Consider the following 26,019-nt stretch of genomic DNA (forward strand, 5'->3'; position numbering starts at 1 on the left):
CATAAATACTCGGAGGTCACCCGAGCGTGCTCTGGAAAACCCGAGCAACGAGTACACTCGCTCATCACTAGTAAACACCATGAAAACTAGCACAAAATAAAAAGGCCCATATCTCTGGAACAAATGAGCCGAGGTGCCTTGTAGTTGGCTTTTCACTGTGATTTACAGTGACAGCGATTTGTGCGGGTCCGAGAAGTAGGATACCAAGGGATCCCCAATATTTATGGAAATGGCCTCTTCAGAAGCATGGCCTTTAAGTCTCCTTATGCTGTCTTTGCACTCTCCACAGGGAGAAATATTTATGGCATATACTAATGTATAAAAATCTTAATCCAGCATTTCCAAATATTTTGCATAGGTTGTGTTTAATTTAGTAAATACACTAATAAAGAGATTTGCTAAATTGTCAGCAAAAAATCACCCCAAGAAATAATATGGCAAAAAAAAAACATTTAGTAAATCTATTATTTTCCCATCCACTATAGAAAAAAAATCTCCAAACTAAAAATGATCAAAATAAGGTATTCCTTTCTAAAGCTAGAGATTATAATATGCACAGTATACATTTATAGTGAGAGTTGTGTGTAAGTAATAGTAACCTTCCACTTGATTACTGTGTAATATACATGTAGCAAGGGCTCACAGGGTAGGCTACATAGAGGATCAGCCCCCTGGATGAGCAGGGCAGTGGATCCAGCCCCTAGGATGGGAGGGATACTGAGCATTTAAACTACAAGACCCAGCATCCTGTGCGTTCTGGGTGGGCAGGAGCATGAAAGCATCCATTCCACTGCCTCCTTCCATCAGCTTCCCTTCCAGCAGACGGAGAGACAGGACAAAAGGATCTCAGCTGGGAAACACAAGTACATGCGATCCACAGCCTTCCATTAGCCTGTAGGTAAGGGCTTCTCCTGCAGCTCTGGGATATTGGGGGCTACTGATCGCTGCAGGATTGATCCTAGCTGGATGCAGAGTGATGGTGGATGGGGGGCTGCAACAGATCGGTAAACACTAGATGGGAATTCACAAATCTATCTATCACACATTGGCACAGACATCTGTATTTAGGCATCAGGAAATGTTGCCCAGGGAGGGACTGCAATGCTGAGTGTGATTTATGGAATGGGGAGGATATCCTTGCAGGGGGGAGAGCTAATAGATCTGTCCTGCTGCTTATCATAGTGATATATCTGTGTGCGCTGTGGGTGTGCCCATGTGCATGGTGCCACTTCAGGAGGCAGGATTACATCACTCAACGTGATAGATAGATACTGTATGTGTGTATATATATATAATTTTTTTGTACAGGAAGATATAGAAATGTGTTGATATACTGTACGTGATGTCACTTTAGGAGGAAGGATTACATCATTTAATGTGATTATATATATATACATTATAATATATATATATATATATATATATATATATATATATATATATATCTAGATATGTATATAATCCTGTCCGTTGCTTAGTGGCTAATTTGGATCAAGATGCACAGGAATATATATCTAATGTCTATATATAGATCTACATTATGGAATCAGTGGTGCTCTAAGAATAAATGCTAATGATCTACTGTATATAGGGGGCAGATGTGTCATGCATTGCTCTTCCCAGCTGTGCCTCCTCCTCGTGTGTTACATTAATCCTGTTTCTGAACCAGTTGTGTCCATTCCCCTGTTTTTCTGCTATTAAGAAGAGGCGTGGTGAGATAGCTGTACATAACGCCATTTATTCTATGCCAAATGACTGGCACACATGAACATTGGGCTGGATTTGTTGTGATCACTTCTTCTATTCTCTGAGCCATATTCTGTATTTGCAGCAATTTGGGAAATGAGACAGATCACTGAAGAAAGCGACATGTATAAACAGTGCTCTCGATCATACAGGGGGCGGTAAAGACGCATGCCCCCCACATTGTAGCTTCAGTAACACTTGTATTATTAATATCTACCTATTATTTATAGATTGTGGTACTGATCCACACTGACAAATCAGATCTCAATTTCCCATCATTGTCTCCAGGAGAGGGATCTCGTATAGTGAACGTCCCACTCTTGGGATACCGTGATATTTCCACCCTCCAATAAAGAAGCAGTAGGTTTAACAGAAAGACCCTTTATACCTTCACATGCCAAATATATAAGCCCGATAAATTCCCAATAACACAGTGTGTATGGCAGTGTATCGGAATGCGTGTGGATATGGCGCAATGACGGTATTACATATGTTACCAGTAATTCGTGTGGGGTAACAAGTGAAGTGCTCAGCGACTAATCAGTATGTAATGAATATTTTATGTAACAGGAAGTCAGGACAAAAGGACTGTAGGAGTGAAAGTGTGCGGTATTTAATTGTTCTGTGTAAATAGGGAAGAGATGATATTTGTCTTTTGGTTTTGCAGATTTATAGTGCAATATGTAAAACGACAGCTGCGTATTTAAACGCATTTCCGCCTTCATACCTAACATAACAAATAATGGCTACACGTCAGTGTTTCAATTAAACCTAGATGAAGGGGTTTACATTTCTGGAACCAGGCGTACTTTTCTCACACTTCCCAAGTCCAGTTCTGAATTGCCTGCACAGCTCCCAGTGACTGTTGGCAGCGCTGACGTCATATCAACAGCCCTGCAGCCAATCTGTGGGAGCACTGGCTCTGCCCAAATACACGGCATTAGCCACTGAACTCGCCGATTGGTTGCAGCGCTGTATACATGATGTCAGTGATTGGACAGCATCAGACATTGACTCAGTGTTGGACCTGGGGAGAGTAAGTAATGCCCAGTTATCTCAATCTGTGATATGTGAGCTTGTAGATCCATTGAAGGGATTCTTGATTACATTTTTTTGGCTGATTGGACACAAATTCCCATAGTTGTGTTCCAAAATGTCGTGGTAAGTCTAAAGTATTGCGCAAACAGAATGTGGACCTTTGCTTTATAAGCTAGGGAAGAGCAAAGTCACATTCCCAGTGTGTGCTCTCTATGTAACACAAGCAAATAGAGGGGATAAATAAATGTCCTGTATTTCTAGAAGGATTTTTAGAGTTCTCAATGAAAGCACTGTATCGATCACTTGCTATAGTTGGCCCAAGGACATAGGATGAATTAGATAGTTCTAACTGGAAGAACATACTGGGGAATATTGAGAAGTCATCTTTAAAGGAAATATGTCAGCAGAATTTGCTATGTAATCTGAGAGTAGCATGATGTAGGGGGCAGAGACTCTGATTCCAGCCATGTATCACTTGCTGGCCAGTTTGCTGTCGTTTTGGTCCAATCACTGTTTTCTCTGCTGCAGATCTAGGAGTGCTTATGTCTAACCCCGTACACACCACTAATTGGCAGCTTTCTATGTACTCATTGACAGAAAGCTGCTAATCAAGAGTGGAGGTGGGGTTACAGAGAACTAGTTGACCAGAATGCACTTGTCATCTAGTCCTGTAGTGATGATCTTCTGCTGATAAAGCACTCATTTATTGAAACAGCAGCTCACAGGTCTGTAAGTGATACATCGCTAGACTAAGGGTCTCAGCCCATACATTATGTTGCTCTCAAATTACATGGCAAAAATCTGCTGTCGGATTTCCTGAAATAAGATTCACAGACTAACCCAGTTTAAATTAGTTCATAGAATATGTTATACTCCAGATGTGCTGCGCAAAATGAATAGTTAGACCTACTAGCCGGAAATATTGGGCTCAAATTTTGCACATTTGGCCTGTTGGAACTCTGGGGGTATTAAAAGAACTTGAGAGTGAACTTGAGCTTAACCTTCCACATAATATATTAATGGGGATTCTTAATTGTACCAGTGAGTGGCATTGTACCGACAGGTTAAGGAAACTTATTACTTATGAAAGAATATGGTTTAGGAGTAAAATCCATTTCGAAAAATGTAGGGAAATCTAGGATATGTGGAAGAGTGGGAGGAAGTTCAATAGGTGGGATTCCTTTTACCTTCTCCACCTTCTTCCTTTTCTAAGTGATGCATACACCAAACAATATCACTATACCAATAACAAGTATTATCACCATACTGTGAACAAAGACCATTATACTCAGACCGATATTACCATAATACCACTATATAAGGGAAAAATAATATGACCACTTCATATTAACCAAATATGACCAAAAATCACCAACATACTGATCATTCACAAAAACCACTGTATCAAGGCCAATATTGCCATGAATGCTTTAAGGGACACATAATACCACCAAGTCATAACCACATATTAATAACAAAGAGTAGTGATCAAATAATACCACCATGCTTATTAGCAGAAACCAATGTACTTAGACATTACTACCACACAGTGGCTATGTAGTGGTAGATACCAGTTCTGCACAGGCCGTCTGTAGACCCTGTAAGTGTATCCTGTACGGATAAATTATGGCCTCAAGGTGATGTTCTCTCCAATTGTCATTGTTCACTTTCCCTTTTCGTCTCTATTCAATCCAGACTGCCATTATTACTTTTTCAATACAGTACTCGTCTCTGCAGAATGTAACACAGACTTATTTTGGCTCAAATTTTTCTAGCATCCTCCTAACTTTTTCCTATCTCTACACAAACCACATATTGTTATACCGTATATACTCAAGTATAAGCCAACTCAAATATAAGCCAACTCAAATATAAGCCAACTCAAATATAAGCCGAGGCACCTAATTTTACCACAAATAGCTGGGAAAACTTATTGACTCAAGTATAAGCCTGGTATGCATGGTCTCCTCATCCCTATCCTGGTATGCATGGCTCCCTCATCCCTATCCTGGTATGCATGGCTCCCTCATCCCTATCCTGGTATGCAAGGTCCCCTCATCCCTATCCTGGTATGCATGGCTCCCTCATCCCTATCCTGGTATGCATGGCTCCCTCATCCCTATCCTGGTATGCATGGCCCCCTCATCCCTATCCTGGTATGCATGGCTCCCTCATCCCTATCCTGGTATGCATGGCTCCCTCATCCCTATCCTGGTATGCATGGCCCCCTCATCCCTATCCTGGTATGCATGGCCCGCTCATCCCTATCCTTGTATGCATGGCTCCCTCATCCCTATCCTGATATGTATGGCCTCCTCATCCCTATCCTGGTATGCATGGCCCCCTCATCCCTATCCTGGTATGCAAGGCCACCTCATCCCTATCCTGGTATGCATGGCCCCCTCATCCTTATCCTGGTATGCATGGCTCCCCATCAGAAATACATAAAAAAAAAATAACCATCCTGCTTACCTTTCCTGCGCCCCCTCTCATCTTCCTGTTCTGATGCCAGTAACTGATTTATGCTTGTAAGCAGCGCACTGCAGTGATGTCATGCGCTGCTTACAAAAAGAGGACAGCTGCCCAGAGGCGTAGCTAGGGTTTCAACTTAGGGGGGGCGAAACATCTGAGTGGGCCCCTAACCAGTTAACCCTGATTACAGTTACGGTTGCGCACTCTAATTGTGAATATAGTGGAAACTCAGAATATGACGGCTCTGTTATTGAAAATAAATCTATATACAAAAACGAACATTGATTTTACCGCCATATTGTGACCATATGCAACTTTGAAGGTTGCAATACTCTGAGTGCCCCTATAACAATACAGTAATGCTTAAGTGCCCACTTTACATTTAATAATGTCCCATAAGTTCCCTCATGTACTGCTCCATTATACACAGTATGGCGAGCTCAAAGCTTCCATATACACAGTATAAGGCCCCCACAGCTCCCCTATACACAGTATGATGATTCTATAACTCCCCGATACACCGTATGATGTTCTCACTGCTCCTCTTTACACAGTATAATGCTGACAGAGCTCCACTATAGAAAGTATAATGCCCCCCAGAGCTCCCCTATGTACAGTGTAATGGGCCAACAGCTCCCATATGCACAATATGCCTTCACAGTTCCCTATACAGTATGGTGGGTCCACAGCTCCCTTATAAACAGTATGATGGGCCTGCAGCTTCTGTCAAACAGTATGATGTCCCTCAGTTCCCCTGTACACAGTATGAGGGGGCCACAGCTTCCTTATACACAGTATGATGGGCCCACAGCTCCCTTATCACAGTATGATGGGCCCGCAGCTCCCTTATACACAGTATGAGCCCACAGCTCCCTTATCACAGTATGATGAGCCCACAGCTCCATTACCACAGTATGATGGGCCCGCAGCTCTCTTATACACAGTATGATGGGCCCGCAGCTCTCTTATACACAGTATGATGGGCCCGCAGCTCTCTTATACACAGTATGATGGGCCCGCAGCTCCCTTATACACAGTATGATGAGCCCACAGCTCCCTTACCACAGTATTATGGGCCTGCAGCTCCCTTATACACAGTATGATGGGCCCGCAGCTCCCTTATACACAGTATGATGGGCCCGCAGCTCCCTTATACACAGTATGATGGGCCCGCAGCTCTCTTATACACAGTATGATGGGCCCGCAGCTCCCCTATACACAGTATGATGGACCCACAGCTCCCTTATACACAGTATGATGGGCCCGCAGCTCCCTTATACACAGTATGATGAGCCCACAGCTCCCTTACCACAATATGATTGGCCTGCAGCTCCCTTATACACAATAGGATGAGCCTGCAGCTCCCTTAGACCCAGTATGATGGGCCCGCAGCTCCCTTATACACAGTATGATGGGCCCGCAGCTCCCTTATCACAGTATGATGGGCCCGCAGCTCCCTTATACACAGTATGATGAGCCCACAGCTCCCTTACCACAGTATGATGGGCCCGCAGCTCCCTTATACACAGTATGATGGGCCCGCAGCTCCCTTTTATACACAGTATGATGGGCCCGCAGCTCCCGTATACACAGTATGATGGGCCCGCAGCTCCCTTATACACAGTATGATGAGCCCACAGCTCCCTTACCACAGTATGATTGGCCTGCAGCTCCCTTATACACAATAGGATGAGCCTGCAGCTCCCTTAGACCCAGTATGATGGACCCGCAGCTCCCTTATACACAGTATGATGGGCCCGCAGCTCCCTTATCACAGTATGATGGGCCCGCAGCTCCCTTATACACAGTATGATGGGCCCGCAGCTCCCTTATCACAGTATGATGGGCCCGCAGCTCCCTTATACACAGTATGATGAGCCCACAGCTCCCTTACCACAGTATGATGGGCCCGCAGCTCCCTTATACACAGTATGATGGGCCCGCAGCTCCCTGTCATGATTTGGCAGTCTGCAGTCACATAAAGTGACTGCAGACATTTATTCCAAGCCTTTATCAACTTTATAGTAATAAATTTGTTATTATTAAATTATTAAAGCACCACTCTAGCAGGGTTTTTTTTCCACCGCTGGAGTGGTGTTTTAAGCGCAAGTCCCCGTCCCCGGTCATTTACTCATTTTCCGGCGTACTCACTATTTTGTGGCACTGCTGCAGTCCCACGGCTCAAACTTGTGAGCGCACCTTCTGACAGGCCAGAAGTGAGAAGCTATGTCACAAGCGCTCAATGTAAGACTATGAGGCTATGTGACCACGTTGCGGATTCGTGTGTGGATTTTTCTGCACCATTTATGCAAAATCCACAAGTAAAATGTGCTGTGTTTTACCTGTGTATTTACTGTGGATTTCCTGCGTTTTTTGTGAGGATTTCGCCTGCGTTTTTACACCTGCGGATTCCTATTATAGAGCAGGTGTAAAACGCTGCGGAATCCGCACAAAGAATTGACATGCTGTGAAAAATACAACGCAGCGTTTCCGTGAGGTATTTTCCACACCATGTGCACTGCGGTTTTGGTTTTCTATAGGTTTACATGGTACTGTACACCGCATGGAAAACTGCTGTGAATCCTCACCATGTGCACATAGCCTGAGAGTGAGAAAGAGGCCAGAACGAGGCTCGCATAAACTTACATCGATTAGTGACCCCTGCACTGCTCCATAAAACACTGGAGCCTCGGACAGGCCACAAACTGCAGGAGACGGAGCTGAGGGGAGACAAAAACAGATGAAAATGCCAGAAGGTGAGTATCAGACAGGGGCAGGGGACGCGGATTTTCAGCACCACTCCAGCAATGAAATAAAAAATAATGCTGCAGTGGTGCTGTAAATGTGATGCAGCTCTTGGTTACTGTATGCGGGCTTCGTATACTAATACTCATAAAGACCCAGGTGGTACGTATCAAAAGCCCCCTACCATCCCCCCATCTCCAGCCAGCAAATATTACATGTGATGGATCACATATAATATCATCACAAAACATTATAATATTCAGCCCCCAGTGACCTGTCCCCCCTCCCCCACTTCAGCCCCAATGCCCCCATCAACTCACATCCACCCCCTCAGTGTTCTGTCACCCCTCACCCACCTTCAGCCCTCACAACACCCCCATGGTCTCACATTTACCCCCCAGTGCCCTGTCTCCCCTCCCCCACTTCAGTACCCAATACCCCCATCATCTCACATCCACCCCCTCAGTACCCTGTCCCACCTCACCCACCTTCAGCCCCCACAACACCCCCATGGTCTCACATCCACCCCCTCAGTACCCTGTCCCCCTCACCCACTTTCAGCGCCCACAATACCCCAATGGTCTCACATTCACATCACAGTGACATACCAGAATTTAATTAACCTAATAAGTTCCATCCCCAGCACTTACTGATAAAAGTTTGCAGGCAAGGACCAGGAAGTGTCTAGGTAAAATGCAAGATGTGGGCACTAGGACCCAGCGTGCCTGAGCCAATCCCAGCGTGCACAGAGTGAACAAAACTGCAGAGGGGAAAAGCTTCATGATCAGGTCAGAGGGGCGAAACCATTCACTGCAGGAGGGAGACTCTGCAGCCGGCCACTGTGCTAGCAGCCTGCAGAGTCTTCCTCAGATGGGAGCAGACATTATACTGCTCTGCTCCTACGCGGTGTTCTGCCTCCTCACATAAGTGGCTCTGGCTCCCGGTGGGCCCCTTCATGTGACAGGGCCCGGGCGATGGCCCCCTCTGCCCCCCCAGTAGCTACGCTACTGCAGCTGCCATAATACTCAGTGCTCTCAATAGGAGTGGAGAGCAGTAAATATTCATTCCCTTAAAGGGAACCTGTCACCACGTTTTTGGAAGATGGGATAAAAATAGCGTTAAATAGGGGCAGAGGTGGGCATTACATTAGTGTGTTTGTTATGCGTTTATTACCCACCTAAGTTGCCGAAATACCTTTGCAAAGTCTCCGTTTTCGCCTGTCAATCAGGCTGGTCTGGTCAAAAGGGCGTTGTCTTCCCCCAGATTTTGCGTAGTTTTCCGTTGGTGGCGTAGTGGTGTGCGCATGCCCAAGGTCCCGAATCCTCTGCCAGGGGATTTAAAAGAGCGCGCTGTTCGTTTTCATTGGTGATCGGTGGGCGCGGCCATCTTCCTTTGGCCGCGCGTGCGCAGAAGCGGCGCTCTGCTGGCCGCGGCTTCAGGAAAATGGCCGCCGCGATATCCATCTGCGCACGCGCGGCATCCCGCGGCCATTTTCCTGAAGCCGCGGCCAGCAGAGCGCCCCTTCTGCGCACGCGCGGCCAAAGGAAGATGGCCGCGCCCACCGATCACCAATGAAAACGAACAGCGCGCTCTTTTAAATCCCCTGGCAGAGGATTCAGGACTTTGGGCATGCGCACACCACTACGCCACCAACGGAAAACTACGCAAAATCTGGGGGAAGACAACGCCCTTTTGACCAGACCAGCCTGATTGACAGGCGAAAACGGAGACTTTGCAAAGGTATTTCGGCAACTTAGGTGGGTAATAAACGCATAACAAACACACTAATGTAACGCCCACCTCTGCCCCTATTTAACGCTATTTTTATCCCATCTTCCAAAAACGTGGTGACAGGTTCCCTTTAAGTAGCGAGTACACTTCAGAGCCCAGCAGCTGCAGGAAGCCGGCGGCTGAGGTTACTGTGTGCCCGTTATTAACCCCTTCATGACCCAGCCTATTTTGACCTTAATGACCTTGCCGTTTTTTGCAATTCTGACCAGTGTCCCTTTATGAGGTAATAACTCAGGAACGCTTCAACGGATCCTAGCGATTCTGAGATTGTTTTTTCGTGACATATTGGGCTTCATGTTAGTGGTAAATTTAGGTCGATAATTTCTGAGTTTATTTGTGAAAAAAACGGAAATTTGGCGAAAATTTTGAAAATTTCTCAATTTTCACATTTTAAATTTTTATTCTGTTAAACCAGAGAGTTATGTGACACAAAATAGTTAATAAATAACATTTCCCACATGTCTACTTTACATCAGCACAATTTTGGAAACACATTTTTTTTTTGCTAGGAAGTTATAAGGGTTAAAATTTGACCAGTGATCTCATTTTTACAACAAAATTTACAAAACCATTTTTTTTAGGGACCACCTCACATTTGAAGTCAGTTTGAGGGTTCTATATGGCTGAAAATACCCAAAAGTGACACCATTCTGAAAACTGCACCCCTCAAGGTGCTCAAAACCACATTCAAGAAGTTTATTAACCCTTCAGGTGTTTCACAGCAGCAGAAGCAACATGGAAGGAAAAAATGAACATTTAACTTTTTAGTCACAAAAATTATATTTTAGCAACAATTTTGTTATTTTCCCAAGGGTAAAAGGAGAAACTGGACCACGAACGTTGTTGTGCAATTTGTCCTGAGTACGCTGATACCTCATATGTGTGGGTAAACCACTGTTTGGGCGCATGGCAGGGCTCGGAAGGGAAGGAGCGCCATTTGACTTTTTGAATGAAATATTGGCTCCAATCTTTAGCGGACACCATGTCGCGTTTGGAGAGCCCCCGTGTGCCTAAACATTGGAGCTCCCCCACAAGTGACCCCATTTTGGAAACTAGACCCCCCAAGGAACTTATCTAGAAGCATAGTGAGCACTTTAAACCCCCATGTGCTTCACAAATTAATCCGTAAAAATGAAAAAGTACTTTTTCTTTCGCAAAAAAATTATTTTAGCCTCAATTTTTTCATTTTCACATGGGCAACAGGATAAAATGGATCCTAAAATTTGTTGGACAATTTCTCCTGAGTACGCCGATACCTCATATGTGGGGGTAAACCACTGTTTAGGTGCACGGCAAGGCTCGGAAGGGAAGGCGCGCCATTTGACTTTTTGAATGGAAAATTAGCTTCAATCATTAGCGGACACCATGTAGCGTTTGGAGAGCCCCTGTGTGCCTAAACATTGGAGCTCCCGCACAATTTACCCCATTTTGGAAACTAGACCTCCCATGGAACTAATCTAGATGTGTGGTGAGCACTTTGAACCCCCAAGTGCTTCACAGAAGTTTATAACGCAGAGCCATGAAAATAAAAAATAATTTTTCTTTTCTCAAAAATGATTTTTTAGCCCACAATTTTTTATTTTCCCAAGGGTAACAGGAGAAATTGGACCTCAAAATTTGTTGTCCAGTTTCTCCTGAGTACGCTGATACCTTATATGTGGGGGTAAACCACTGTTTGGGCGCACGTCAGGGCTCGGAAGGGAAGTAGTGACATTTGAAATGCAGACTTTGATGGAATGGTCTGCGGGCGTCACGTTGCATTTGCAGAGCCCCTGATGTGCCTAAACAGTAGAAACACCCCACAAGTGACCCCATTTTGGAAACTAGACCCCCCAAGGAACTTATCTAGATGTGTGGTGAGCACTTTCAACCCCCAAGTGCTTTACAGAAGTTTATAACGCAGAGCCGTGAAAATAAAAAATAATTGTTCTTTCCTCAAAAATTATGTTTTAGCAAGTCATTTTTTATTTTCACAAGGGTAACAGGAGAAATTGGACCCCAATAGTTGTTGCCCAGTTTGTCCTGAGTACGCTTGTACCCCATATGTGGGGGTAAACCACTGTTTGGGCGCACGTCGGGGCTTGGAAGGGAGGGAGCACCATTTGACTTTTTGAACGCAAGATTGGCTGGAATCAATGGTGGCGCCATGTTGCGTTTGGAGACCCCTGATGTGCCTAAACAGTGGAAACCCCTCAATTCTAACTTCAACACTAACCCCAACACACCACTAACCCTAATCCCAACTGTAGCCATAACCCTAATCACAACCCTAACCCCAACACACCCCTAACCACAACCCTAACCCCAACACACCCGTAACCCTAATCCCAACCCTAACCCTAATCCTAACCCTAATCCCAACCCTTACCCTAATCCCAACCCTAACCCCAACTGTAACCCCAACACACCCCTAACCCTATCCGTAACCCTAACCACAAGCCTAATCTTAACCCTATTTCCAACCCTAGCCCTAATTCCAACCCTAAATCTAATTCCAACCCTAACCCTAAGGCTATGTGCCCACGTTGCGGATTCGTGTGAGATTTTTCCGCACCATTTTTGAAAAATCCGCTGCGGATCCGCGGCCAATCCGCTGCGGATCCGCGGCCAATCCGCTGCGGATCCGCAGCCAAATCCGCACTGTGTGCACATACCCTAACCCTAACCCTAACCCTAGTTCTAACCCTAACCCTAGTGGAAAAAGAAAAAAAAAATATTTTCTTTTTTTTTTTATTGTCCCTACCTATAGGGGTGATAAAGGGGGGGGGTCATTTACTATTTTTTTTATTTTGATCACTGTGATAGGTTATATCGCAGTGATCAAAATATACCTGGAACGAATCTGCCGGGCGGCAGATTCGGCGGGCGTACTGCGCATGCGCCCGCCATTTTGGAAGATGGCGGCGCCAATGGAGAAGACGGACGGACGCCCGGAGGCTCGGTAAGTATGAGGGGGGGGGGGATCTTCGCATGGGGGGTGGATCGGAGGACGGGGGTGGCATCGGAGCACGGGGGGAGCGGGCAGGAGGACGGGGGAGCGGACAGGACGACTTAGGGGGGCGGACCACATAACGGAGGACTGGGGAGGAGATCGGTGGGTGTGGGGGGGGGGGGACAGATTAGGTTTTCCAGCCATGGCCGATGATATTGCAGCATCGGCCATGGCTGGATTGTAATATTTCACCAGTTTTTTAGGTGAAATATTACAAATCGCTCTGATTGGCTGTTGAAAGTGAAACTGCCAATCAGAGCGATCGTAGCCACGGGGGGGGGTGAAGCCACTCCCCCTGGGCTGAAGTACCACTCCCCCTGTCCCTGCAGATCGGGTGAAATTGGAGTTAACCCTTTCACCCGATCTGCAGGGACGCGATCATTCCATGACACCACATAGGCGTCATGGGTCGGATTGGCACGGGTTTTCATGACGCCTACGTGGCGTCAAAGGTCGGGAAGGGGTTAAAGAGAAATGAATATTCACTGCTCTCCACTCCCATGGGCGTGGAAAGCAGTGAATATTAATTTCCCTTTATCAGGGGGCACAGGTGTTAGCCGCAGCAGCCCACTTCTGCCTCCTGTGACCTGCTGCTCTTCCACTGCTGCTCCCCCTCCGTCTTGTGGGGCCCCCACTTGAGTATAAGCAAAAAGGGGCTTTTTTAGCATAAAAAATGTGCTGAAAAACTCGGCGAGTATACACGAGTATATATGGTAATTATCCATCGTGCCCTAAGCAGAGATAATGCCTCGCTTGCTGCCAGGGCCATATTTTGCACTCATGCTAATCTAGGCACTTTAAGTGGTCATGCCTCCTACTGGTAAGTTAGACTAAACGTGCCCATACACTATTCAGTGTTTCTCAACTCCAGTCCTCAAGACCCCACAACAGGTCATGTTTTCAGGATTTCCTTAGTATTGCACAGGTGATAATTTCATCACCTGCTCAAGCATTAATTCCATCGCCTCAGCAATACTAAGGAAATCCTGAAAACATGACCTGTTGTGGGGTCTTGAGGACTGGAGTTGAGAAACACTGCTATAGATGGTAGTCAAGTCTCTGTTACACATTAGAATACCATCAACTGAAACCACCAATGTCAAAGCGAGCTTGCTTGTATATGAGACAGTCGAGCAAAATAGCAGCTGCCTGAATGATCAAACATCTATCTAAAGTGTATGTTAGCCATTATTCGACTAATATATACAGTGAGGGAAATACATATTTGATCCCTTGCTGATTTTGTAAGTTTGCCCACTGACAAAGACATGAACAGTCTATAATTTTAAGGGTAGGTTAATTTTAACATTGAGAGATAGAATATGAAAAATAAAATCCAAAAAATCACATTGTATAAATTATATAAATTCATTTGCATTTTGCAGTGAGAAGTAAGTATTTGATCCCTCTGGCAAACAAGACATAATACTTGGTGGCAAAACCCTTTTTGGCAAGCACAGCAGTCAGACATTTTTGAAGCTGATGATGAGGTTTGCACACGTGTCAGGAGGAATTTTGGTCCACTCCCCTTTGCAGATCATCTCTAAATCATTAAGATTTTGAGGCTGTCGCTTGGCAACTTGGAGCTTCAACTCCCTCCATACGTTTTCTGTAAGATTAAGGTCAGGAGACAGGCTAGGCCACTGCATGACCTTAATGTGCTTCTTTTTCAGCCATTCCTTTGTTGCCTTGGCTGTATGGTTTGGGTCATTATCTTGCTGGAAGACTCAGCCATAACCCATTTTTATTGTCCTGGCTGAGGAAAGGAGGTTGTCACTCAGAATTTTATGGTACATGGCTCCATCCATTCTCCCATTGATGTGGAGAAGTGTTATGACCCCAATGGCGAGGGTCTCAGAGGATCGTGGAAGTCTGCAGAATACAAAAATCCAGCTCATAGGGCAGTGGTAACTGGGTTGACCATATATCTACTCCTAACGCCAACACTAGAAGTAGCCGGGGATCATTCCTACGTTGATTCTAGATGACACGCGCCAGCCGGAGAATCTAGCTACCCCTAGTAGAGGAAAACAAAGACCTTTCTTGCCTCCAGAGAAGGGGACCCCAAAGCTGGATAGAAGCCCCCCACAAATAATGACGGTGAGGTAAGAGGAAATGACAAACACAGAAATGAACCAGGTTTAGCACAGAGAGGCCCGCTTACTGATAGCAGAATAAAGAAAGGTAACTTATATGGTCAACAAAAACCCTATCAAAATCCACACTGGAAATTCAAGAACCCCCGAACCGTCTAACGGTCCGGGGGGAGGACACCAGCCCCCTAGAGCTTCCAGCAAAGGTCAGGATATAGATTTGGAACAAGCTGGACAAAAATACAAAACCAAAACAAATAGCAAAAAGCAAAAGGCAGACTTAGCTGATATAACTGGAACCAGAATCAGTAGACAAGAGCACAGCAGACTAGCTCTGATAACTACGTTGCCAGGCATTGAACTGAAGGTCCAGGGAGCTTATATAGCAACACCCCTAACTAACGACCCAGGTGCGGATAAAAGGAATGACAGAAAAACCAGAGTCAAAAAACTAGTAACCACTAGAGGGAGCAAAAAGCAAATTCACAACAGTACCCCCCCCTTAGTGAGGGGTCACCGAACCCTCACCACGACCACCAGGGCGATCAGGATGAGCGGCATGAAAGGCACGAACTAAATCGGCCGCATGAACATCAGAGGCGACCACCCAGGAATTATCCTCCTGACCATAGCCCTTCCACTTGACCAGGTACTGAAGCCTCCGCCTGGAGAGGCGAGAATCCAAGATCTTCTCCACCACGTACTCCAACTCGCCCTCAACCAACACCGGAGCAGGAGGCTCAGCAGAAGGAACTACAGGCACAATGTACCGCCGCAACAAGGACCTATGAAATACATTGTGAATAGCAAACGACACAGGAAGATCCAGACGAAAAGATACAGGATTAAGGATTTCCAATATCTTGTAAGGCCCAATAAAACGAGGTTTAAATTTGGGAGAGGAGACCTTCATAGGAACAAAGCGGGAAGAAAGCCATACCAAATCCCCAACGCGTAGTCGGGGACCCACACCGCGGCGGCGGTTGGCAAAGCGCTGAGCCTTCTCCTGTGACAACTTCAAGTTGTCCACCACATGATTCCAGATCTGCTGCAACCTATCCACCACAGAATCCACCCCAGGACAGTCAGAAGGCTCCACATGACCCGAAGAAAAGCGAGGATGGAAACCAGAGTTGCAGAAAAAAGGCGAAACCAAGGTGGCGGAACTAGCCCGATTATTAAGGGCAAACTCAGCCAACGGCAAGAATGTCACCCAATCGTCCTGATCAGCAGAGACAAAACACCTCAAATAAGCCTCCAAAGTCTGATTGGTTCGCTCCGTCTGTCCATTAGTCTGAGGATGGAAAGCAGACGAAAACGACAAATCAATGCCCATCCTACTACAAAAGGATCGCCAGAACCTGGAAACGAACTGGGATCCTCTGTCTGACACAATATTCTCAGGGATGCCGTGCAAACGAACCACGTTCTGGAAAAACACAGGAACCAGATCGGAAGAGGAAGGCAGCTTAGGCAAAGGAACCAAATGGACCATCTTGGAGAAGCGATCACATATCACCCAGATAACGGACATGCCCTGAGATAGCGGAAGATCAGAAATGAAATCCATGGAGATATGTGTCCAAGGTCTCTTCGGGACAGGCAAGGGCAAGAGCAAACCGCTGGCACGAGAACAGCAAGGCTTAGCTCGAGCACAAGTCCCACAGGACTGCACAAATGACCGCACATCCCTTGACAAGGAAGGCCACCAAAAGGACCTGGCCACCAGATCTCTGGTGCCAAAAATTCCCGGGTGACCTGCCAACACCGAGGAATGAACCTCGGAAATGACTCTGCTGGTCCACTTATCCGGGACAAACAGTCTGTCAGGTGGACAAGACTCAGGCCTATCAGCCTGAAATCTCTGCAACACACGTCGCAGATCCGGAGAAATAGCTGACAAGATAACTCCATCTTTAAGAATACCAACAGGATCAGCGACTCCAGGAGCATCAGGCACAAAGCTCCTAGAAAGAGCATCGGCCTTCACATTCTTTGAACCCGGTAAATACGAGACAACAAAATCAAAGCGGGAGAAAAACAATGACCAGCGGGCCTGTCTCGGATTAAGGCGTTTAGCAGACTCGAGATACATCAGATTTTTGTGATCAGTCAAGACCACCACACGATGCTTAGCACCCTCGAGCCAATGACGCCACTCCTCAAATGCCCATTTCATGGCCAACAACTCCCGATTGCCCACATCATAATTTCGCTCGGCAGGCGAAAACTTCCTAGAGAAAAAGGCACAAGGTTTCATAACAGAGCAACCAGGGCCTCTCTGCGACAAAACGGCCCCTGCCCCAATCTCCGAAGCATCCACCTCAACCTGAAAGGGAAGTGAGACGTCAGGCTGGCACAAAACAGGCGCCGAAGTAAACCGGTGTTTCAACTCCTGGAAAGCCTCCACGGCAGCAGGAGCCCAGTTAGCTACATCGGAGCCCTTCTTGGTCATATCCGTCAAAGGTTTCACAATGCTAGAAAAATTAGCGATAAAACGACGGTAGAAGTTAGCGAAGCCCAAGAACTTCTGAAGACTCTTAACTGACGAGGGCTGAGTCCAATCAAGAATAGCTCGGACCTTGACTGGGTCCATCTCCACAGCAGAAGGGGAAAAAATGAATCCCAAAAAGGGAACCTTCTGTACACCAAAGAGACACTTTGAGCCCTTGACAAACAAAGAATTTTCACGCAAAATTTTAAAGACCAACCTGACCTGCTCCACATGCGAATCCCAATTATCAGAAAAAACCAAAATATCATCCAGATAAACAATCAAAAATTTATCCAGATACTTCCGGAAAATGTCATGCATGAAGGACTGAAAAACTGAAGGCGCATTGGAGAGCCCAAAAGGCATCACCAAGTACTCAAAATGACCTTCGGGCGTATTGAATGCGGTTTTCCATTCATCACCTTGCTTAATGCGCACAAGGTTGTACGCACCACGAAGGTCTATCTTGGTGAACCACTTGGCACCCTTAATCCGGGCAAACAAGTCAGACAACAGCGGTAAAGGATACTGAAATTTGACAGTGATCTTATTTAAAAGCCGATAATCAATACAAGGTCTCAAAGATCCGTCCTTTTTTGCCACAAAAAAGAATCCCGCACCAAGAGGGGAAGAAGACGGACGAATATGTCCTTTCTCCAGAGACTCCTTGATATATGAACGCATAGCGGTATGTTCAGGAACCGACAGATTAAACAGTCTTCCCTTAGGAAATTTACTGCCTGGGATCAAATCTATAGCACAGTCACAGTCCCTATGAGGAGGCAGTGCACTGGACTCAGACTCACTGAAGACATCCTGATAATCAGACAAATACTCCGGAACTTCCGAAGGCGTAGAAGAAGCAATAGACACAGGCAGGGAATCCCCATGAATACCACGACAGCCCCAACTTGAGACTGACATAGCCTTCCAGTCCAGGACTGGATTATGGGTCTGTAACCATGGCAGCCCTAAAACAACCAAATCATGCATTTTATGTAAAACCAGGAAACGTATCACCTCGCGGTGTTCAGGAGTCATGCACATGGTAACCTGTGTCCAATACTGCGGTTTATTTGCTGCCAATGGTGTAGCATCAATACCCCTAAGAGGTATAGGATTTTCTAATGGTTCAAGAGTAAAACCACAGCGCTTAGCAAATGAGAGATCCATGAGACTCAGGGCAGCACCTGAATCTACAAACGCCATGACAGGATAAGATGACAGTGAGCAAATCAAAGTTACAGACAGAATAAATTTAGGTTGCAAATTACCAACGGTGACAGGACTAACAACCTTAGCTATACGTTTAGAGCATGCTGAGATAACATGTGTAGAATCACCACAGTAGTAGCACAAGCCATTCCGGCGTCTATGAATTTTCCGCTCATTTCTAGTCAGGATTCTATCACATTGCATTAAATCAGGTGTCTGTTCAGACAACACCATGAGGGAATTTGCGGTTTTTCTATCACATTGCACCGAATTAGGTGTCTGTTCAGACAACACCATGAGGGAATTTGCGGTTTTGCGCTCCCGCAACCGCCGGTCAATTTGAATAGCCAGTGCCATAGTATCATTCAGACCTGTGGGAATGGGAAAACCCACCATAACATTCTTAATGGCTTCAGAAAGGCCATTTCTAAAATTAGCGGCCAGTGCACACTCGTTCCAATGTGTCAGCACGGACCATTTCCGAAATTTTTGGCAATACACTTCAGCCTCGTCCTGCCCCTGAGACATAGCCAGCAAGGCCTTTTCTGCCTGAATCTCAAGATTGGGTTCCTCATAAAGTAAACCGAGCGCCAGAAAAAACGCATCAAGATCAGCCAATGCCGGATCTCCTGGCGCCAGCGAAAAAGCCCAATCCTGAGGGTCGCCCCGTAAGAACGAAATAACAATTTTTACTTGCTGAGCAGAATCTCCAGATGAACAGGGTCTCAGGGACAAAAACAATTTACAATTATTCACGAAATTCCTAAACTTAAACCTGTCTCCGGAAAACAGTTCAGGAATCGGTATTTTAGGTTCTGACCTAGGATTTCTGATAACATAGTCTTGTATGCCCTGCACACGAGTAGCCAGCTGGTCCACACTTGTAATCAAGGTCTGGACATTCATGTCTGCAGCAAGCATAGCCACTCTGAGGTAAAGGGGAAGAAGAAAAAAAAAAAAACTCAGAATCTTCTTTCTTATAATCCCTCTTCTGCAATGCATTAAACATTTAATATTGGCCTGGCAAACTGTTATGACCCCAATGGCGAGGGTCTCAGAGGATCGTGGAAGTCTGCAGAATACAAAAATCCAGCTCATAGGGTAGTGGTAACTGGGTTGACCATATATCTACTCCTAACGCCAACACTAGAAGTAGCCGGGAATCATTCCTACGTTGATTCTAGATGACACGCGCCAGCCGGAGAATCTAGCTACCCCTAGTAGAGGAAAACAAAGACCTTTCTTGCCTCCAGAGAAGGGGACCCCAAAGCTGGATAGAAGCCCCCCACAAATAATGACGGTGAGGTAAGAGGAAATGACAAACACAGAAATGAACCAGGTTTAGCACAGAGAGGCCCGCTTACTGATAGCAGAATAAAGAAAGGTAACTTATATGGTCAACAAAAACCCTATCAAAATCCACACTGGAAATTCAAGAACCCCCGAACCGTCTAACGGTCCGGGGGGAGGACACCAGCCCCCTAGAGCTTCCAGCAAAGGTCAGGATATAGATTTGGAACAAGCTGGACAAAAATACAAAACCAAAACAAATAGCAAAAAGCAAAAGGCAGACTTAGCTGATATAACTGGAACCAGGATCAGTAGACAAGAGCACAGCAGACTAGCTCTGATAACTACGTTGCCAGGCATTGAACTGAAGGTCCAGGGAGCTTATATAGCAACACCCCTAACTAACGACCCAGGTGCGGATAAAAGGAATGACAGAAAAACCAGAGTCAAAAAACTAGTAACCACTAGAGGGAGCAAAAAGCAAATTCACAACAGAGAAGTAGTCATGTGCCCTCAGCAGAGAAACACCCCCAAAACATAATGTTTCCACCTCCATGCTTGACATTGCAGAGGGTGTTCTTTGGGTCGTAGGCAGCATTTCTCTTCCTCCAAACATGGCGAGTTGAGTTAATGCCAAAGAGCTCAATTTTTGTCTCATCTGACCACAGCACCTTCTCCCAATCACTCACAGAATCATCCAGGTGTACATTGGCAAACTTCCGATAGGCCTGCACATATGCCTTCTTGAGCAGGGAGCCTTTGCGGGCACTGCAGGATTTTAAACCTTTACGGCATAATGTGTTACCAATGGTTTTATTGGTGACTGTGGTCCCAGCTGCCTTGAGATCATTAACAAGTTCCCCGTGTAGTTTTAGGCTTTTCTCTCACCTTCCTCATGATCAAGGATACCCCACGAGGTGAGATTTTGCATGGTGCCCCAGATCGATGTGGATTGACAGTCATTTTGTATTTCTTCCATTTTCTTACTATTGCACCAACAGTTTCTCCACCCAGCGTCTTACTTATGGTTTTGTAGCCCATTCCAGCTTTGGGCAGGTCTATGATCTTGTCCCTGACATCCTTATCAAGCCCTTTAGCTGTGCCTATGTTGTAGAGGTTAGAGTCTGACTGATTAATTGAGTCTGTGGACAGGAGTCTTTTATAAAGGTGACTATGTAAGACAGCTGTCTTTAATGCAGGTAATGAGTTGATTAGGACTTTCTAACTGGTCTGTAGGAGCCAGAACTCCTAATGGTTGGTAGGTGATCAAATACTTATTTCTCACTACAAAATGCAAATAAATTTATACAATGTGATTTTCTGGATTTTATTTTTTATATTCTATCTCTCAATGTTAAAATTAACCTACCCTTAAAATTATAGACTGTTCATGTCTTTGTCAGTGGGCAAACTTACAAAATCAGCAAGGGATTAAATACGTATTTCCCCAACTGTGTGGCCACATTCAGATAGCTGTATTTTCAGTCTTTTAGTTGAACAGTTGTAAAGCAGACAGTATACTAACATCAGAGGCGTAGCTAGGGTTTTGTTTCGGGGGGGGGGGGCGAAACTTCTGAGTGGGCCCCTAACCAGGTAACCTTGATTACAACTGGGTGAAGCACCCTAATAGTGGAGGAGAACCTCAGCAGATGACCGTGCTGTTACTGAAGATAATCTTAATGTAAAGACCAACATGGATATTACCGCCATATGGTCAGTGGTAGATACCAGCCCTGAAGAACATATAAGAGATCACAGCACAGTTGCAGATAATGACTTACCGCTGACGTTCTTTCTGATGGAATCGTTCACTTTTCCCGTCTTTTCCATCTTGCCCAGACCGACATGACAACTTCTTCCAGCCACGACTCGGCTGCAGAGAATACAACAAAGACATATTTCACTTCTCATATTCCAGCCATCACCATCTATTCCCAACCTGCACAAACTCTTCATCCTGCTGATATACCAATACTGAGCCATGGCTGCCGTCTGTGCCCCTATTACTGCACCTGCTGTGTGGTTCTCTGTGCCTTCTAAATTCTGAAGAAACCCTCTATAATATAGTAATGCCAGGTGCAAGTGCCCTAGAAAACAGTGCCCATATTTTACCCCCTAGAAAGTATTAATGTCCTGTGTGCCCCTTTGACAGTCACAGTAACCTGAGTTCCCCTATAACAATAAGTGCCCACTTTACATTTAATAATGTCCTGAGTCTCCTCCCTGTACAGCTCCCATATACACAGTATGATGCTCTCCTATACACAGTATAATGCCCCCTCACTGTATAGTACCACTCACACAGTATACAGGCCCCTTAGTAGCCCCCAAACGGTTTGATGGCTCCAACACTGTATGATGGCCTCCTAGATAGCCTCCATATAGTATATTGTACCAGATCATCCTAAATATAGTATAATGCACTCCCCATAGGCCTACTCTATATTGTATAATGCACCCCCATAGGCAGACTCTATAGCACGACAGCACCCCCATAGGCAGACCCTGTAGTATAAGGCATCACCCCATAGGCAGACCCTGTAGTATAAGGCAGCAGCCCCATGGGCAGACCCTGTAGTATAAGGCAACCCCCATAAAAAACAACAAATACCTCTCTTCCTCCTTGTTCCAGCGATGCTCCGAGCTCCCGCTCATCTGACAGCAGGATGATGGGAGAAGGAGCTCAGCGCTCCTTCTCTCATCAATGCGGTCAGCTGTATCGGCTAAATGCCAAAACAGCTGATCTTGCGGTGATGGGCAGGGGGCCCATTGCTGGCTGCGCGCTTATACAGTTACAGTAGCGAAGCTCCGGGTGGGCCCCCTCTGAGCACTGGGCCCAGGGCGATGGCCTCCTCTGCCCCCCCGGTAGCTATGCTACTGACTAGCACTATAATAATCTGTTGTCAAGTCTAATGATAGATTATTAAATCTACAGTAATATAGGATCATAACCATCATTAAGACATGCATACAGCACCATAACCTCCATCAGTACATGAATACAGCATCAGAACCATCATCAATACAGGAATAAGCTTTACAACTGTCATTAGTACAGTAAAACAGCATCAGAACCACCATCTGTAAATGAATACATTATCTAAACTATCTCATCAATACATTAATTTGTCACCAGAATCACCATCAGAACATGCATAATCACAAGAATCACCTTCAGTACCAAATTACTCCACAAGAACTACCATTAGTACATGAATGCAGCATCAGAATCACCAATAGTACATGAACACATCAGTGGAGGTCTTATGACCCGGACCCCCACCAATCTGTTCAGAATTAAAGAGCCTATTTACTTTTGACTATAATCGTGAACTGAATATTTCATTACATAAACAGTCTGCCAATCACCAGATTACAGGCATAACGTTCGTTTGTTGGTCAAAATGATTTTTAAATGTCATTGTTCTAGGTAGCACATTGTCATGTATAAATATGTGCTGTCGAGAACAATGCTATTCCATGCACACAAAAAAATATAGTTACTTACCGATAACGGTATTTCTCTGTCCCCATGACGGCACCACGGAGAAAGGGGATCCTCCCCGTCGGGACAGGAAACCTACAGATAAAAAGGCGGTACCCCTCTTCCGCCACAGTTGTTTTACAGAGCACTAAAGGAACTATCAGGTTAAAGACATCACTAATTACATTAACTACTCATATTATTACTGAACAAAAGCATCGGGTGACAATTTTGCTAACTGGATAACTAAACAATTGCATAGCTGGATGTGCACACCCACGAGTGAAGGGAGGGAATGTACGGGTGCCGTCATGGGGTCAGAGGAATACCGTTATCGGTAAGTAACTATATTTTTCTCTCTCCACCCATGATGGCACCATGGAGAGAATTGCAGAGATATGCAGATTAGTGTGGCACCACCGCCTCCAGAACCCTTTTGCCAAAAGTAAGATCTGAAGAGGAGGCTAGATCCAGCCGATAGTGATAGAAGAATGTAGAGGAAGAAGACCAAGTAGTCATTCCTCTGCTTGCTCCCGGAATGGTGCGATCACGTTTGATCGCAGTATTCAGGGGGTTAAAGTGCAGGGAGCGGTGCATGACCGCACCTGGCATTTATTGTTGGGTGTCAGCTATCAGAATCAGCTGACACCCGTGTGCGAAGGCGATCTCGATGACATAATAATCCGTCCCTGGTCAAGTAGGCCCATAGCATAGGGACAGATTATTATGTCAGAAAGGGGTTAAAAAATGATATAAATGAGATATCGCTGTAATCGTACTGAATAAAGCTGCCTTATAAATTTTTACACATGCGAAATGGCACAACCCCACCCTCCAAAAAATACAGTTCCTAAACTGCTGTTTTTTCTTAATTCTGCCTCCAAAAATAGAAATAGAAAGCGATCAAAAAATGTTATGCGCCCAAAAATGATACCATTAAAAACCTTAACTATTCCTGTAAAAAAAAACAAGCCATCACATTACTCTGTTGGCAAAAATGTGGAAAAATTATAGCTCTCGAAATATGTCAATACAAAAACTAGTTTTTACTAAAAAAAAAAGTGTGTGACAGCAGCCAAACAGGAAAAAACAATATGAACCTGGCATGGCTGTAATTGCACCCAGCTGAAGAATAAAGTCATCCAATGAAGGAATCACACAAGGAATGGCATAAAAAATAAATAAAACCAGTTCTTCACTTTCTGTTGATTTGTTTATTCTGCCTCCAAAAGATCGCAATAAGGCTCGGTGTACATTTATCCTGCACTCTATACTGAGCGCTTACATTGGAATTTTCGTGTAAGGCTGGTTTCACATTTGCGTTGGGCAGAGCTGCGGACTTCCTCCGTTAAGCCCCGCCCACTGCCGCACTTCTTCCATTCAGCTCTGCCTACGTTGTCATGCGTTCTGCGTACCTATCTTTAATATTGGGTATTTAGGCCATGCGAATGTATGCGGATGCCTCCGCATGCGTCGTTTTGACGCGTCGAACGCAACATGTTGCATTTAGTTGCGATTGGCGCAGCGTCAAAATGACGCATGCAGAGACATCCGCATACATTCACATGGCCGCGTACCAATGTTAAAGATAGGTACGCAGGACGCATGCCGATGTAGGCGGAGCTGAATGGAAGAGATGCGGCAGTGGGCGGGGCTTAACGCAGGAACTACGCAGCCCTCCGCAGCTCTGCCCTATGCAAATGTGGACCTACAGTGCAGACAAAAAGTTTGGACACACCTTCTGATTTAAAGATTTTTCTGTATTTTCATGACTGAAAATTGTAAATTCACACTGAAGGCATCAAAACTATGAAGTAACACATGTGGAATTATATACTTAACAAAAAAGTGTGAAACAACTGAAAATATGTCTTATATTCTAGGTTCTTCAAAGTAGCCTCCTTTTGCTTTGATGACTGCTTTGCACACTCTTGACATTATTTTAATGAACTTCAAGAGGTAGTCACCGGAAATGGTCTTCCAACGATCTTGAAGGTGTTCCTAGCACTTGCTGGCCCTTTTGCCTTCACTCTGCTGTCCAGCTCACCCCAAACCATCTCGATTGGGTTCAGGTCTGGTGACTGTGTAGGCCAGGTCATCTGGCGTAGCATCCCATCACTCTCCTTCTTGGTCAAATAGCCCTTACACAGCCTTGTGGTGTGTTTGGGGTCATTGTCCTGTTGAAAAATAAATTATGGTTCAACTAAACGCAAACCGGGTGGAATAGCATCCCGCTGCAAGATGCTGCGGTAGCCATGCTGGTTCAGTATGCCTTCAATTGTCACCAGCAAAACACCCCCACACCATCACATCTCCTCCTCCATGCTTCAAGGTGGGAACCAGGCATGTACAGTCCATCCATTCACCTTTTCAGCGTCGCACAAAGACACGGTGGTTGGAACCAAAGATCTCAAATTTGGACTCATCAGACCAAAGCACAGATTTCCACTGGTCTAATGTCCATTCCTTGTTTTCTTTAGCCCAAACAAGTCTCTTCTGCTTGTTGCCTGTCCTTAGCAGTGGTTTCCTAGCAGCTATTTTACCATGAATGCCTGCTGCACAAAGTCTCCTCTTAACAGTTGTTGTGTTGTAGAGATGTGTCTGCTGCTAGAACTCTGTGTGGCATTGACCTGGTCTCTAATCTGAGCTGCTGTTAACC

At 45.4% G+C, this 26,019-nt stretch overlaps 1 protein-coding gene across 2 annotated transcripts in view; it reads left to right on the forward strand.

Annotated features, from left to right (window-relative positions):
* The first annotated feature begins 749 nt into the window (after positions 1 to 749).
* Positions 750 to 26,019, forward strand: part of GNB4 (G protein subunit beta 4) — a 192,957-nt gene continuing 167,687 nt past the window's right edge. Inside the window, exon 1 of one of the 2 annotated variants that reach the window (XM_077290471.1) lies at positions 750 to 898. The gene's annotated coding sequence lies outside the window, so the exon portion shown is untranslated. The remainder of the gene's footprint in view (positions 899 to 26,019) is intronic. The other variant, XM_077290473.1, reaches the window with a different exon arrangement.

This window comes from Ranitomeya variabilis, chromosome 2 (genome assembly GCF_051348905.1).
Source record: "Ranitomeya variabilis isolate aRanVar5 chromosome 2, aRanVar5.hap1, whole genome shotgun sequence".
NCBI lineage: Eukaryota > Metazoa > Chordata > Amphibia > Anura > Dendrobatidae > Ranitomeya > Ranitomeya variabilis.